Source organism: Xenopus laevis, chromosome 6S, assembly GCF_017654675.1.
Source record: "Xenopus laevis strain J_2021 chromosome 6S, Xenopus_laevis_v10.1, whole genome shotgun sequence".
NCBI classification, from domain to species: Eukaryota; Metazoa; Chordata; class Amphibia; order Anura; family Pipidae; genus Xenopus; species Xenopus laevis.
In genome coordinates, this window is record NC_054382.1 from 81,644,848 (window position 1) to 81,661,563 (window position 16,716).

Sequence of the window (16,716 nt, forward strand, 5' to 3'; positions counted from 1 at the left end):
CGAGCTGTGTGACCTTGTTCACATTCTGTCTAAATATCCATAATATTACCGTCTCCAGAAAAAACACCGGAGTCACTTTTTTCAAGCAGCCATAATATATTTTACGTAATCCGTATCCACCGCTGTAGTAGTGTATACGTTGGCCTTGTAGGCATTATTTGCACACTGTTTTCTTCAACCCGCCATCGAGCTGTGTGACCTTGTTCCCATTCTGTCTAAATATCCATAATATTACCGTCTCCAGAAAAAACACCGGAGTCACTTTTTCAAGCAGCATTCATATATTTTACGTAATCCGTATCCACCGCTGTAGTAGTGTATACGTTGGCCTTGTAGGCATTATTTGCACACTGTTTTCTTCAACCCGCCATCGAGCTGTGTGACCTTGTTCACATTCTGTCTAAATATCCATAATATTACCGTCTCCAGAAAAAACACCGGAGTCACTTTTTTCAAGCAGCATTCATATATTTTACGTAATCCGTATCCACCGCTGTAGTAGTGTATACGTTGGCCTTGTAGGCATTATTTGCACACTGTTTTCTTCAACCCGCCATCGAGCTGTGTGACCTTGTTCCCATTCTGTCTAAATATCCATAATATTACCGTCTCCAGAAAAAACACCGGAGTCACTTTTTTCAAGCAGCATTCATATATTTTACGTAATCCGTATCCACCGCTGTAGTAGTGAATACGTTGGCCTTGTAGGCATTATTTGCACACTGTTTTCTTCAACCCGCCATCGAGCTGTGTGACCTTGTTCCCATTCTGTCTAAATATCCATAATATTACCGTCTCCAGAAAAAACACCGGAGTCACTTTTTTCAAGCAGCATTCATATATTTTACGTAATCCGTATCCACCGCTGTAGTAGTGTATACGTTGGCCTTGTAGGCATTATTTGCACACTGTTTTCTTCAACCCGCCATCGAGCTGTGTGACCTTGTTCACATTCTGTCTAAATATCCATAATATTACCGTCTCCAGAAAAAACACCGGAGTCACTTTTTTCAAGCAGCATTCATATATTTTACGTAATCCGTATCCACCGCTGTAGTAGTGTATACGTTGGCCTTGTAGGCATTATTTGCACACTGTTTTCTTCAACCCGCCATCGAGCTGTGTGACCTTGTTCCCATTCTGTCTAAATATCCATAATATTACCGTCTCCAGAAAAAACACCGGAGTCACTTTTTTCAAGCAGCATTCATATATTTTACGTAATCCGTATCCACCGCTGTAGTAGTGAATACGTTGGCCTTGTAGGCATTATTTGCACACTGTTTTCTTCAACCCGCCATCGAGCTGTGTGACCTTGTTCCCATTCTGTCTAAATATCCATAATATTACCGTCTCCAGAAAAAACACCGGAGTCACTTTTTTCAAGCAGCATTCATATATTTTACGTAATCCGTATCCACCGCTGTAGTAGTGAATACGTTGGCCTTGTAGGCATTATTTGCACACTGTTTTCTTCAACCCGCCATCGAGCTGTGTGACCTTGTTCACATTCTGTCTAAATATCCATAATATTACCGTCTCCAGAAAAAACACCGGAGTCACTTTTTTCAAGCAGCATTCATATATTTTACGTAATCCGTATCCACCGCTGTAGTAGTGTATACGTTGGCCTTGTAGGCATTATTTGCACACTGTTTTCTTCAACCCGCCATCGAGCTGTGTGACCTTGTTCACATTCTGTCTAAATATCCATAATATTACCGTCTCCAGAAAAAACACCGGAGTCACTTTTTTCAAGCAGCATTCATATATTTTACGTAATCCGTATCCACCGCTGTAGTAGTGTATACGTTGGCCTTGTAGGCATTATTTGCACACTGTTTTCTTCAACCCGCCATCGAGCTGTGTGACCTTGTTCACATTCTGTCTAAATATCCATAATATTACCGTCTCCAGAAAAAACACCGGAGTCACTTTTTTCAAGCAGCCATAATATATTTTACGTAATCCGTATCCACCGCTGTAGTAGTGTATACGTTGGCCTTGTAGGCATTATTTGCACACTGTTTTCTTCAACCCGCCATCGAGCTGTGTGACCTTGTTCACATTCTGTCTAAATATCCATAATATTACCGTCTCCAGAAAAAACACCGGAGTCACTTTTTTCAAGCAGCATTCATATATTTTACGTAATCCGTATCCACCGCTGTAGTAGTGTATACGTTGGCCTTGTAGGCATTATTTGCACACTGTTTTCTTCAACCCGCCATCGAGCTGTGTGACCTTGTTCACATTCTGTCTAAATATCCATAATATTACCGTCTCCAGAAAAAACACCGGAGTCACTTTTTTCAAGCAGCCATAATATATTTTACGTAATCCGTATCCACCGCTGTAGTAGTGTATACGTTGACCTTGTAGGCATTATTTGCACACTGTTTTCTTCAACCCGCCATCGAGCTGTGTGACCTTGTTCACATTTTGTCTAAATATTGATAATATTATCGTCTCTAGAAAAACCACTTGAGTTACTTTTTTTCAAGCAGCATTCATATATTTTACGTAATCCGTATCCACCGCTGTAGTAGTGTATACGTTGACTTTGTAGGCATTATTTGCACAGTGTTTTCTTCAACCCGCCATCTAGCTGTGTGTATTATCGTTTCCAGAAAAACCAACTGAGTTTTTGTTGTTGTTGTTGTTTTTTTAAAAATAATGCCAGGCAAAGGCAGGCCGCCACGCAGAGGCCGTGCTAGGGGCCGTGCTGCTATGCAATCCTGTGGCCCTAGCAAATTGCCCAGTTTTAAAAAGCCAATGACCCTGAACTCCCAAAATGCTGAAGAGGTAGTTGACTGGCTTACACAGCACACCCCATCCTCTACCGTTTCTAACTTTACCACAACATCCTCCTCATCCTCCACTGCTATGGCCACCCCACGTAACACTTCCTCCACCACCGGTGCCCCTTCTTCACTGGGGTCAGAGGAGTTATTTTCCCATGAGTTTCTTGAACTGAGTAATGCGCAACCATTATTGCCAGAAGAAGATGAAGGAGATGAGGACCTTACACCAGATTTAATTCTGGCAGAGAACACGATAGAGATGGACATAATGAGTGATGAGGAGGAGGTCCCCGCTGCTGCTTCCTTCTGTGATGTGTCAGAAGAAATTGATGCATCTGAGGAGAATGATGATGAGGAGATTGATGTTTTGTGGGTGCCTAGTAGAAGAGAGCAAGAGGAGGGTAGTTCAGATGGAGAGACGGAGAGTCAGAGAGGCAGTAGGAGAATAAGACTTAGAAGAAGCAGGGAGGACAGCCCGCAGGGATCAGCAGGGCAACAACATGTATCGGCACCTGTGTTCAGCCGGCCAACGCACCCGCCATTGCCGCCAATACCGCCAACTCCGCCAACTTCTACTGTTACCGCCAGATCGCACACTTCCAAAAAGTCAGCAGTGTGGGATTTTTTTAATGTGTGTGCCTCTGACAAAAGCATTGTAATTTGCAATGAGTGCAGTCAGAAACTGAGCCTTGGTAAGCCCAACAGCCACATAGGTACAACTTCTATGCGAAGGCACATGAGCGGCAAGCACAAAGCACTTTGGGAGCAACACCTCAAAGGCAACAGGCAAACTAAAAGCCACACTCCTTCTGGTCCAGCATCTTACTGCTCTACCTCTGCTCTCCTTGACCCGTCTGAACCACCCTCCACTCCGCCTTCCACCTTGACCACCTGTTCCCATTCCCAGTCATCTGCCACCAGCCAAGTTTCTGTGAAGGCCATGTTTGAGCGTAAGAAGCCAATGTCTGACTGTCACCCCCTTGCCCGGCGTCTGACAGCTGGCTTGTCTGCACTCTTAGCCCGCCAGCTTTTACCATACCAGCTGGTGGACTCTGAGGCCTTCCGCAAATTTGTAGCAATTGGGACACCGCAGTGGAAGGTACCCAGCCGCAATTTTTTTTCTAAAAAGGGAATACCACACCTGTACCAACATGTGCAGAGCCAAGTTACCGCATCTCTGTCACTTAGTGTTGGGCCAAAGGTCCATATGACTACTGACGCATGGTCCTCCAAGCATGGTCAGGGCAGGTATGTCACCTACACTGCCCACTGGGTGAACTTGGTAATGGCTGGGAAGCAGGGAATGGGTAGCTCAACAACAACAGTGGAGTTGGTGTCACCGCCACGGATTGCACGCGGTTCTGCCACCACCTCTACTCCTCCATCGCTCTCTACCTCGTCTTCTTCTTCTTCTTACTCTGCTGCTGGGTCCTCCTTCTCCTCCTCCACACCTGTGCACCCCCAGCTCCCCCTAGGCTATTCGACGTGCCAGGTACGCCGTTGTCACGCTGTCTTGGGGATGACGTGCCTGGAAAGCAAAAACCATACCGGATCTGTACTCCTGTCATCTCTGCAGTCACAGGCCGATCGGTGGCTGACCCCACACCAACTGCAGATCGGAAAAGTGGTGTGTGACAATGGAAGCAATCTGTTGGCAGCGTTGAGACTAGGCAATTTAACACATGTGCCCTGCATGGCACATGTGTTAAATTTAATAGTCCAACGTTTTGTCTCCAAGTACCCAGGATTCCAGGACGTTCTCACCCAGTCCAGAAAGGTGTCGGCCCATTTCAGACGTTCCTACACAGCCATGGCACGCCTTGCTGACATTCAGCAGCGCTACAACATGCCAGTCAGGCGTTTGATTTCTGACAGCCAGACTCGCTGGAATTCAACGCTCCTTATGTTGGAACGTCTGCTGCAACAACAAAGGGCCGTCAACGAGTACCTTTTTGAACTGGGTGGTAGGACTGGATCTGCACAGCTGGGGATTTTTTTCCCCCGTTACTGGGTGCTTATGCGCGATGCCTGCAGGCTCATGCGACCTTTTGAAGAGGTGACAAATATGGTCAGTCGCACCGAAGGCACCATCAGCGACCTAATACCCTTCGCTTTCTTCCTGGAGCGTGCCGTGCGACGAGTGACAGATGAGGCTGTAGACCAGCGTGACGAGGAGCTGGAAGCGCACGATTTCTGGTCGGAATCACCAGAACGAACCCAGGCACCTGCTGCAACGCAGGGAGAGGTGCCAGAAGTGGAGTCAGAGGAGGAAGGTGGCTTTGTGGAGGAGGAGGAGGAGGACCAACAGGAGCAGGCTTCCCAGGGGGCTAGTGGTGACCTTTTGGGGACCCCTGGTCTTGTACGTGGCTGGGGGGAGGAGACCGTGGATGATGCAGTCCTTGATAATGAGGAAGCGGAGATGGATAGCTCTGCATCCAACCTTGTGAGAATGGGGTCTTTCATGCTGTCATGCCTGTTGAAGGACCCCCGTATCAAGAGGCTTAAGGAGAAGGACCTGTACTGGGTCGCAACGCTACTAGACCCTCGGTACAAGCATAAAGTGTCAGAAATGTTACCAACATACCACAAGTCCGAAAAGATGCGGCATTTACAAACCAGCCTGCAAAACATGTTGTACAATGCTTTTAAGGGTGATGTCACTTCAGGAACTCATCAACATTCCAGGGGCAGAGGTGCCAGTAATCCTGCCACGAGCACACCTGCAAGGACAAAGCCCTTTGGCCAGTCTGTAACGTCAGACATGCAAATGTTTTTCTGTCCAAGGCAGCGCCACAACCCTTCTGGATCCACCCTCAAAGAACGCCTCGACCGGCAGGTAGCGGACTACCTGGCATTAACTGCAGATATCGACACTCTGAGGAGCGATGAACCCCTGGACTACTGGGTGCGCAGGCTTGATCTGTGGCCAGAGCTGTCACAATTTGCCATGAACCTCTTGTCTTGCCCAGCCTCAAGTGTGCTCTCAGAAAGGACCTTCAGTGCAGCAGGAGGGATTGTAACTGAGAAGAGAACTCGCCTAGGTCACAAAAGTGTCGATTACCTGACCTTTATTAAAATGAATGAGGGGTGGATCTCGGAGGGTTACTGCACGCCGGAAGACTTGTTCTGACTTCTATGCAGCTGTCCTTCTCTTCAAGCCTCATGACTCCACACACAGCTGTCCTTTAGCGTCCTCCTCCTCCCTCCGCCACCGTTACAAACTAGGGTGCAAACCCTACTGGTTTAATTTTTTCTGGCCTCTGTGCTTCAGTGGCTGCAACCAAAAATCTGGGCAAACAATGTCTACAAGGTCAACGTATGGCAAAAAATGACTATTTTCAGCATTTATATGGCATATTTTTTCTGGCAACTGTGCTTCAGTGGCTGCATCCAAAAAAATGCATATTTTCTGCATTTATATGGCATAATTTTTCTGGCCTCTGTGCTTCAGTGGCTGCAACCAAAAAAATGCATATTTTCTGCATTTATATGGCATAATTTTTCTGGCCTCTGTGCTTCAGTGGCTGCAACCAAAAAAATTTATATTTTCAGCATTTATATGGCATAATTTTTCTGGCAACTGTGCTTCAGTGGCTGCGACCAAAAAAATGACTATTTTCAGCATTTATATGGCATATTTTTTCTGGCCTCTGTGCTTCAGTGGCTGCGGCCAAAAAACTGGGCAAACAATGCCTACAAGGTCAACGACGTTGACCTTGTAGGCATTGTTTGCCCAGTTTTTTTGGCCGCAGCCACTGAAGCACAGAGGCCAGAAAAAATATGCCATATAAATGCTGAAAATAGTCATTTTTTGCCATACGTTGACTCAACGTATATGGCAAAAAATGACTATTTTCAGCATTTATATGGCATATTTTTTCTGGCAACTGTGCTTCAGTGGCTGCGACCAAAAAAATGCATATTTTCTGCATTTATATGGCATAATTTTTCTGGCCTCTGTGCTTCAGTGGCTGCAACCAAAAAATTTATATTTTCAGCATTTATATGGCATAATTTTTCTGTCAACTGTGCTTCAGTGGCTGCGACCAAAAAAATGCATGTTTTCTGCATTTATATGGCATAATTTTTCTGGCCTCTGTGCTTCAGTGGCTGCAACCAAAAAAGTTTATATTTTCAGCATTTATATGGCATAATTTTTCTGTCAACTGTGCTTCAGTGGCTGCGACCAAAAAAATGCATATTTTCTGCATTTATATGGCGTAATTTTTCTGGCCTCTGTGCTTCAGTGGCTGCAACCAAAAAAATTTATATTTTCAGCATTTATATGGCATAATTTTTCTGGCAACTGTGCTTCAGTGGCTGCGTCCAAAAAAACTGGGCAAACAATGTCTACAAGGTCAACGTATGGCGAAAAATGACTATTTTCAGCATTTATATGGCATATTTTTTCTGGCAACTGTGCTTCAGTGGCTGCGTCCAAAAAAACTGGGCAAACAATGCCTACAAGGTCAACGTATGGCAGTTGTTTAAAGAGAACAGTAGATTACTAGCCAGCAAAGCTACCTAAGCTAAAATGTCCCTCAAATCCCTGCAGACTTCTGTCCCTCCAATACAGAGCAGTATCAAGCAGATTACTAGCCAGCAAACTTACTATCATCTGTCCCTGAAATCACTAACAGCTCTCCCCCTACACTATCTCTTCCAAGCACACACAGGCAGATTTTTCAGATACATTTTTGCCCTTGATCCCCCTCTGGCATGCCACTGTCCAGGTCGTTGCACCCTTTAAACAACTTTAAAATCATTTTTCTGGCCAGAAATGTCTTTTCTAGATGTTAAAGTTCGCCTTCCCATTGAAGTCTATGGGGTTCGCGAACCGTTCGCGAACCGCTCGCGTTTTTGCGCAAGTTCGCGAATATGTTCGCGAACTTTTTTTCCGACGTTCACTACATCCCTACTAATCACTTCCGCCCAGGCTCTTGCGAAACTCTTCTTTCTTGTACTGGATAAAAAATCATAAGCAAGGTGCAGAGTGCAGCGCCTGTGGGAGCAAGGCAGTGCAGATCTTTACTATCTGTCATGGGTAAGGACAGGCATCAGCACTGCTGAATGCCGGCAGCTCTGTATTCATGGGGCAGATGTAATGGACTAGGATAGTGAATAGTTAGTCTAAAGGAAGTGCAATCACATTCACTACCTGGACCAATTAAGCAGTAAGCTCAAAGCTGGAGATAAATACCATTTTTTTGTACCTTTCAAAGTTGCCTCATGCCTACATAGTAAGTCAAAAATTTAGGTGGAACAAACATCACAGTATACATAACTTAAGTATACATAAGTTCATAATGACAATGTTCATCAAGACCACAAAGATACATACCACCCAGCAATAAACAGCATAAAAGTATGAAATGGATTACCCCAACATTTCAGATGTTCTTAGCACCTTTAAGGAGAATTCAACTGCCCCAACTAATAAAAACTCCTACCCCCTACCCTCCATAGTCCCCCTTCACTGCTTCCACCTGCACAGGTGTTAACACCTGTAAATACCCCTAAGCCTGTAATTACCCCTTGTTGAAGAGTCAGCGCAATGGAGCTCACTGGCACCATCTTCGGTAATATTCGGGTCTTCTTCCGGCGCTTCAGTAATTTTCATCACTTTTGTCGCATGTGTAGTTATCACAAAGCGGAAGACTGCTCCAACTGCGCATGCACCTATATGGAGCTTACTTGCTGAAGATTACTGAAATGCTGAAGATGTCGGTCCTGAGCTCTGCTGCGAAGATTCTGCAATGAGGGGTAATTACCAGCTTAGGGACACCTGTGTGGGGGGGAGCAGGGAGGGGGGGGGGACTATGGAGGGTAGGGGTTTTAATTAGTTGGGGGGTTGAATTTCCCTTTAAATACAAATTGTAAGAAAAATATATATGGTCAAGCTTTTCTAGGCCAGAAAAGCCCTCTATTACTTTTGATTTGTCTATTGTCATGCCAGGCAAGTTTCCAGCATCTGTGAAATATCCACAAATAGAATTTAGGGGCCGATTCCCTAAACTCGAGTGAAGGATTCGAATGAAAAATACTTCGAATTTCGAAGTATTTTTTGGGTACTTCGACCATCGAATGGGCTACTTCGACCTTCGACTACGACCTTCGACAACGATTCGAACGTTTTGAACGAAAAATCATTAGACTATTCGACCATTCGATAGTCGAAGTACTTTCCCTTTAAAAAAAACTTCGACCCCCTACTTCGGCAGATAAAACCTACCGAAGTCAATGTTAACCTATGGGGAAGGTCCCCATAGGTTTGCTAACCTTTTTTTGATCGAAGGATTTTCCTTCGATCGTTGGATTAAAATCCTTCGAATCGTTCGTTTCGAAGGATTTAATCGTTCGATCGAACGAAAAATCCTTCAATCGATCGAACGAACGTTTAGCGCTAAATCCTTCGACTTCGATATTCGAAGTCGAAGGATTTCAATTCGAGGGTCGAATTTCAAAGTATTTTTAACTTCGAAATTCGACCCTTAGTGAATCTGCCCCATAATGTGTTAAAAAAATAGCTTTGGATAAACCAAAGCACATGATCGAACCATTTGCTTATCAGTCTTCTCAATTACACTTGCATTCTGCCAAAAAGATATTGTAATGTCACTCTCGACTCATGCTTTCAAATATTTCTTAACTACCTTTTTCTGTGTGGCACTTTTGTTGTTTTTTACTCAAATTTTCTTGATTGCAAAGAAATATTACACAATATATTGGAAATTTGAGAGACTTTTGACTTGATAGTAAAATAAAAAATGAAAGATTCTCAACTAATTTCCTGGTGTAGAGGAATAGTACAACTGCAATACACGTTGTTGTCCCTATTGTCCCTACTTAATCTGAGTTATTTTTTTGTAATGAGAACTGCAAAAATACTTGTAAATAGCTTTATTTTCTTTGAATTCAAACTACTGATAGATCTGCCCCAGTGTGTTTCTGAAAAATAGCCATACACAGGCCAAGAAAAGCTGCAGACAGTGTATGGGGCCCTCCGACGGGCTTCCACAATCGATATCTAGCCAAAAATCAGCAAAATGTCGATCGGGCAGGCTTAAAGCACACCATTTGAAAATATATTATCCCCAACCAAAGGTGCAGGCTTATAGAGTCCGCACAGGTGCACTTTAAAATTCCGGTGCAGCCGGTGCTAGGACCATGCGGCGGTGGGGGGGGCGTGTGAGCCAGAAGAGGCTGGCGTTGGGACCATGCAGCCTTTTGGGCCCTGCTACTCGAAATCCAACCCTGTCTGCAACATATTAAATTGGAAAGGACACAGAAGAAAAATTGGATGTCTTTAAAATTCTGCTTCATAAATATATCAGCATATTCCACTAGTAAGCAAGGGACGTCGTCGCAAAGAAAAACTTTTTTGGTTTGACAGAAGTGTTGGTGTTGAGGTTGGTAAAAAAAAACGTGCTTTAAGGCTTTTAGTTGGGACATCTGAAACACTTGTCACATATAAAGAGGCTAATAAATCATGCAAACAAAAAAAATCTGACAAGCTAAAATTGATATCGAAAAGGGTATTGCAGCAATGAGTAAAATGAACCCAAAATTATTCTTTAAATATACGAATAGTAAAAAATAAAGCAGGATGGGGTGGAACCATTGTTGTCAGAGGGGGGTCAGTTGATTGATGAGAACAGAAATAAAACAGAGGTTCTGAGATGTTATTTTTCATCTGTCTACACAAAGGAGGAGCCAAGCAATGAAGGTTACCTTCTAAATATAAAAACCTGTATACAACAAATGATGCATGGTTCACGCTAGGGGAAATTCAAAAGAGACTAGAACATGTAAATATAAACAAATGCCCAGGACCGGGTGGTATTCATCCCAGGGTACTAAATGAGCTTAGATTGCCAAACCTCTTTACTTAATTTTTCAGAATTCATTGAGGTCTGGCATGGTGCCAAGAGGCTGGTGAATTGCTAATGTGGTGCCCCTATTCAAAAAGGGATCCCATTCTCAGCCTCAAAACTATAGGCCGATTGGTCTGATATCAGGAAAAGCTTTTCAAAGGGTTACTAAGAGATAAAATACTTGACTTCATTGCAAATCATAATCCTATGAGTTTGTGCCAGCATAATTTTATGAGTAACCGATCTTGCCAAACAAATTTAAATGCCTTTTATGAGGAGGTGAGCAGGAACCTCGACTCTGCAATGGCAGTGGATGTAATCTGTTTTGACTTTGCTAAAGCTTTTGATATAGTACCACACAGAAGGTTAATGGTTAAATTGAGGAATATTGGCCTGGAACATAGTACTTGTACTTGGATAGAGAACTGGCTGAAGGATAGATTACAGAGTGGTGGTAAATGGAACATCTTCTAAATGGAACATTGTTGTCAGCGGTGGTTTTTGTAGATAACACATTGTCAAGGTAGTGTTATTCTGTATTAAAAGCAAATAGTTCTGTCTTGCATAAAAAAGGGTATTAACTCTAAGGATGAAAACATAATTTTGCCTCTTGATAGGTCCATGGTAAGGCCTCACCTGGAGTATGCTGTGCAGTTTTGGGTTCCAGTCCTGAAGAAGAATATCAACGACCTGGTTCAGTGGTTGGAAGATTTAAATTATGTGGGCAAATTTTCATGGTGGGATTGTTTTCTCTGGAGAAAAGACACTTGCAAGGGGACATGATTACTCTTTGTAAGTACATTAGAGAGGGCATTATAGACTGCTAGCAGTATATCTGTTGTTCCATACAATAGATCATTGGTCCAGAGGCCACCCCTTTTGACTAGAGGAAAATAACTTTTATTTGCAGTAATATAGGTGTTTCTTCACAGTGAGGACAGTAAGGTTTTGGAATGCACTGTCAGACTATGGTTCGAGGGCAGATTCTGTTAACATCTTTAAGAGTGGCTTGGATGATTTCTTGGACAAGCTTAATATCCAATGCTATAGTGATACTAAAATCTACAATTAATATAGATATTGGTATATATATTTAGTTTCAGTGGGTGGGTGTAGGTATGTGTGCTGGGTTTCATTTGGAGGGGTTGAAAGTGATGGACTTTGGTCTTTTTTCATCCAAACTTTACTATGTAAATATGGTTTGTTGATACAGTTCTTAATCCTACTGTCTGCATTCCTGGCCTTAAAGGAATAGTTCAGTGTGAAAATAAAAACTGGGTAAATAGATAGTCTGTGCAAAATAAAAAATGTTTCTAATATAGTTAGTTAGCCAAAAATGTAATATATAAAGACTGGAGTGAACAGATATCTAATAAAACAGCCAGAATCCAACTTCCTGCTTTTCAGCTCTATAACTCTGAGTTAGTCAGCGACTTGAAGGGGGGCCACATGGTACATTTCTGTTCAGTGAGTTTGTAATTGATCCTCAGCATTCAGATCAGATTCAAAAGCAACAGATATGACCCATGTGGCCCCCCCTCAAGTCTCTGATTGGTTACTGCCTGGTAACCAGGGTAACCAGTCACTGTAAACCAAGAGAGCTAAAAAGCAAGAAGTAGTGTCCTGACTTGTTATACATCAAATCACCCCAGCCTTTATATATTACATTTTTGGCTAACTAACTATATTAGAAACATGTTTTATTTTGCACAGCCTATCTTTTTAACCAGTTTTTATTTTTACACTGAACAATTCCTTTAAGGTTGACATATCAGTGCAAGATCCGCTCACTTGGCAACAAATGATCGGATCTGCCCATGTATGGCCTACTTTAGGCTTTTGGCATATGTGCTGTCATACTCCAAACATTTGTCATTTTCCAGTTATCAATGACCCAAAATCAATGACCCATCAGCAAAATAGAAACAGCTTTAAAAAATACACATTGTATCAGATTATTACAGATGTCTCCACGTGTCTTAATTGCGTTGTTATTATTATTATTAATAATAACATGTATTTTTAGAGTGCCAACATATTTCATGGCACTGTACAATCAATACGCATGTAAAGCTGTAACCAAACTGTTAAATGAGTAATGCACGGCACATTTTATTTTAGAGTGATTAGCAATAAAACTCTGATAATTTACTGTGACTATAACTATGGAAATTAGCTTTGCTGGCTGTAAATATTGCAGAGCTGTCACCTAAAAGGTATATTAGAAGATTTCTGTTCACTATCAGATAATTGGTGGGTGATTAGAAATGGTAGCCCAGCTCCTGCTATGACTCATTGTTGGGAGATAAATGTGACACCTCAAAAGCCTTTAAAAGCTCAACAATGTTATCACAAATCATGGGTAAATCACAACACAAAGGTGTCACTTTAGGAGGAAGGGTTAATGAGTAAGTGAATACAAACATTACCTAAGAGTAAAAACATCCAGGTGTCCTTTATTCACCTCTTCTATCTGTAACTATGCTTCGTTCTGTCATATGTAGCCTGCTAATCTTTTATCTGCTAATTTCCCATAGCAATTCAACAAATACATTTCATATTGTTAAAGGCAGAGACACACGCTGCTATTTCAGTAGATTAGTCACCCAGTGACAAATCACTTCTTCTTCGAGCGACTAATCTTCCTGAACTGCTTTCACGCCTCACAAGGAAACTTCGGGCGATTTTGGAAAGCCGAAGCGTTCCGAGTGCCATCCCGTCGGCGATTTACATTCTAGCTGATGGGAAGGCAGTTCTGGGAGATTAGTTGCCCGAAGAAAAAGCGATTTGTTGCTGGGCGACTAATCTCCCGAAATAGCAGTGTGTGTCTCTGCCCTAACACATAGATTACAAATACTAATATTTTGGGGTGCCTTTCCAAAATAGATATTATCAAGGAGATATTAATATGATTAAAAAATGACCTTTGCCTGATGTAGCCCTTTTATTTCTTACAGAAATCCTCAGTTTGGCACAATCATTATTTAATTTAAGCAGTTTTTAAAGTGAGTTTGGTAGCAGGTATGTGACTTGGGGGCATATTTATCAAGGGTCGAAGCTATTTTTGTGTACTTCGACTAGGGAACAGTCCAAATTTGATTCTAATTTGAAGAAAGTTCGAAATTTCAAATATCGAAATTTATCATGTACTGTCTCTTTAAAAATTTGACTTTGACCATTCGCCATCTAAAACTTGCTGATTGCTGTTTTAGCCTATGGGGGAAATCCTAGAACCTATCTGGAGTCAATTGGTGGACTTTGAAAATTAAATTTTTTTTTTTTAAAAAAAACTTCAAATCGAATTAGATCGAATACGATGTTACTTCGATTCAAATGATTTGAATTTGAACGAATATGGCCTATTCACCCACAGAAAAAAACGTTTAATTTTTTAAATTTCGATTGGTCTTTTTTTATTCTAATTTCGAAGTTATGGGAGTTAAAAAAACCTCCCATTACTTTGTAATTCGACCCTTGATAAATCTGCCCCTTGAAGTGTTCTTTTGTTTCAAGTATTAAAGTAAAATTAATGTGAGTTTATCTTAATAAAAAGTAAGAACTGAAATGTTATGATGAACATATAGTAACTACCAGTATAGAATATGTGTTGCATCTGTGCTGCTGTCCTACAAATAAAGACGGTTTTAATACTATTGGAGTGCTGTCTATTGGAAGAAAATATCTGTATGGTGGAGAACCTTTGTGAACAGGTCTCTGGACGTGCACCCAAGAACCAATTGGCCGAAGTAACAGGTGCGGTTTAATTGTATTTACAATAGAATATGTGTTGGTGCCTGATGGTCAGGGATATTAAGTGACTTGCTGAAGGTCATAAGCAGAAATATCTACTGTACATCACAGTCCCATGGACTCAGTGAGCTACTTGTATCCTCTGGAAGCAAATAAGCATCAACTCATTTGCACAGTGGTGCAAACTGGCTGCACCTTTTTTTTTAGACATTGCTGGTGACCCAGCATTCATCATTTTATTATATAAAAATGGACGTTTTAACAGTTTCCTTAATACATAATTTAATTCACTTTAGAACACTTAAAATGGTGCCCATCTCTTTCATCATTTAGCACACAAGTTCAAAAAAACATTTAGAAATGGAATTTGTTTCATAGATTGCAGTTTTTTCGCTTCACCTAAAATGTCTGTTTGTGGTATACCACGCTGGAGCCCATCTTGTGGCCTTTTAGAAAGTTCCCATTTGCTTGATACCAACTCTTCTGTCTTCACAATTCTGCTACAACCTTCACATGCATTATTTACTGCTATTTCCTTCCTTATCTCACTTATCAGGTTTCTGTGTATGTATATCTATTTTAAAAAGACTACGGTTGAGCCACTTTCTACCAGTCTTGGAAGATAACAGTGAGGTAGCAGAGTAAACAGGAACACACACTCGTTAAGCTAACCACATGGCTTCAGATACTTGCACCACCAATAGAGGAATTTATTGAACAGTTTTCCTCTCACATGACTTTTTTTAATCTTATTTTGTCTGACAAACATGTATTGCATTCATGATCGTTAAAGGGGAACTCCACACAAACATAAGCTTTTTGAAAAGTAAACATAATTTCAAGCAACTTTGCAATATACATCAATTAAAAAATATGCTGACTTTTCATGATTTTGACATATTGTCAATTTCCCAGCTGCCCCAAGTCATGTGACTTGTGCTCTGATAAACTTCAATCACTCTTTTCTGCTGTACTGCAAGTTGGAGTGATATCACCCCCTCCCTTTTCCCCTCCAGCAGCCAAACAATAGAACAATGGGAAGGTAACCAGATAGCAGCTCCCTAACACAAGATAACAGCTGCCTGGTAGATCTAAGAACAACACTCAATAGTAAAAACCCATGTATCACTGAGACACATTCAGTTACGTTGAGAAGGAAAAACAGCAGCCTGCCAGAAAGCATTCCTCTCCTAAAGTGCAGGCACAAGTCACATGACCATGGACAGCTGGGAAATTGACAAAATGTCTAGCCCCATGTCAGATTTCAAAATTGAATATAAAAAAAATCTGTTTGCTCATTTGAGAAATGGATTTCAGTGCAGAATTCTGCTGGAGTAGCACTATTAACTGATGCGTTTTGAAAAAAACATGTTTTCCGATGACAGTATCCCTTTAAATTTTGGTTTGGAAGCCAGAGTTCCCCTTTAAAGCAAAACTGTATATGCACATGTGCCTTGAAGTAAATATGTTTGATATATGATGTAAAAAATGTACAAAGTGAGGAAAGTCTAGGGCAATAGTTGCATGGAAAATCTGATTCAGTTTACATGATTTGTGTTTAATTGCTATATTCACCAGTCAGGTGCACCATTACAATATAATGTGTTCAGTCCAAGATTATTATTATTAACAGCCCATGATGATTTAATGATAAAAGTCACAATGCACCACTAGAATCTTACATTCACATGCAACAACCAAGTAGAAATAAATACTCAAACCCAGATATTATAAAGGATAAGATAAAGCATAACATTTAAAAACCACAGTAAATAATATTTTACAAAAACCACATACCGTATAGTGAATACAGATTCTGAAAATACCTGTGCTTGACCACCAAATGCTTTATAGCTAAGACTGGAAAGGTATGCCCCAACAATGCAAGAGATATGCTATGACCAGCTCATAGCATTACTCAACAATAACCTACACAAAAAAAAAAAGTGCAGAACACTTGGCTATATGGGCAGGTATAGTTACAGACTCTTTGATCTATATATGGCTGAAACAGTTATGCTCAACCACACCAAAACCTCCTTACCTAATCTTTCTCACCTCCTCTTACCCAGCTATAAATTCAGTCAGCTGGGCCATATAGTTCTATAAAACACTACAGCATAAATGCGAATATCAGACAAATGCATTGTTCTGAACTATAACTTTTATTTGCCATGTGAATGAATATAAACAACATTCATATATGTATGCAATACATATAAGCTGTGAAGGTTAACTACATATATAGTAAAAAAAATAAAGTAAAAAAAAAAACGTTGAAATTATTG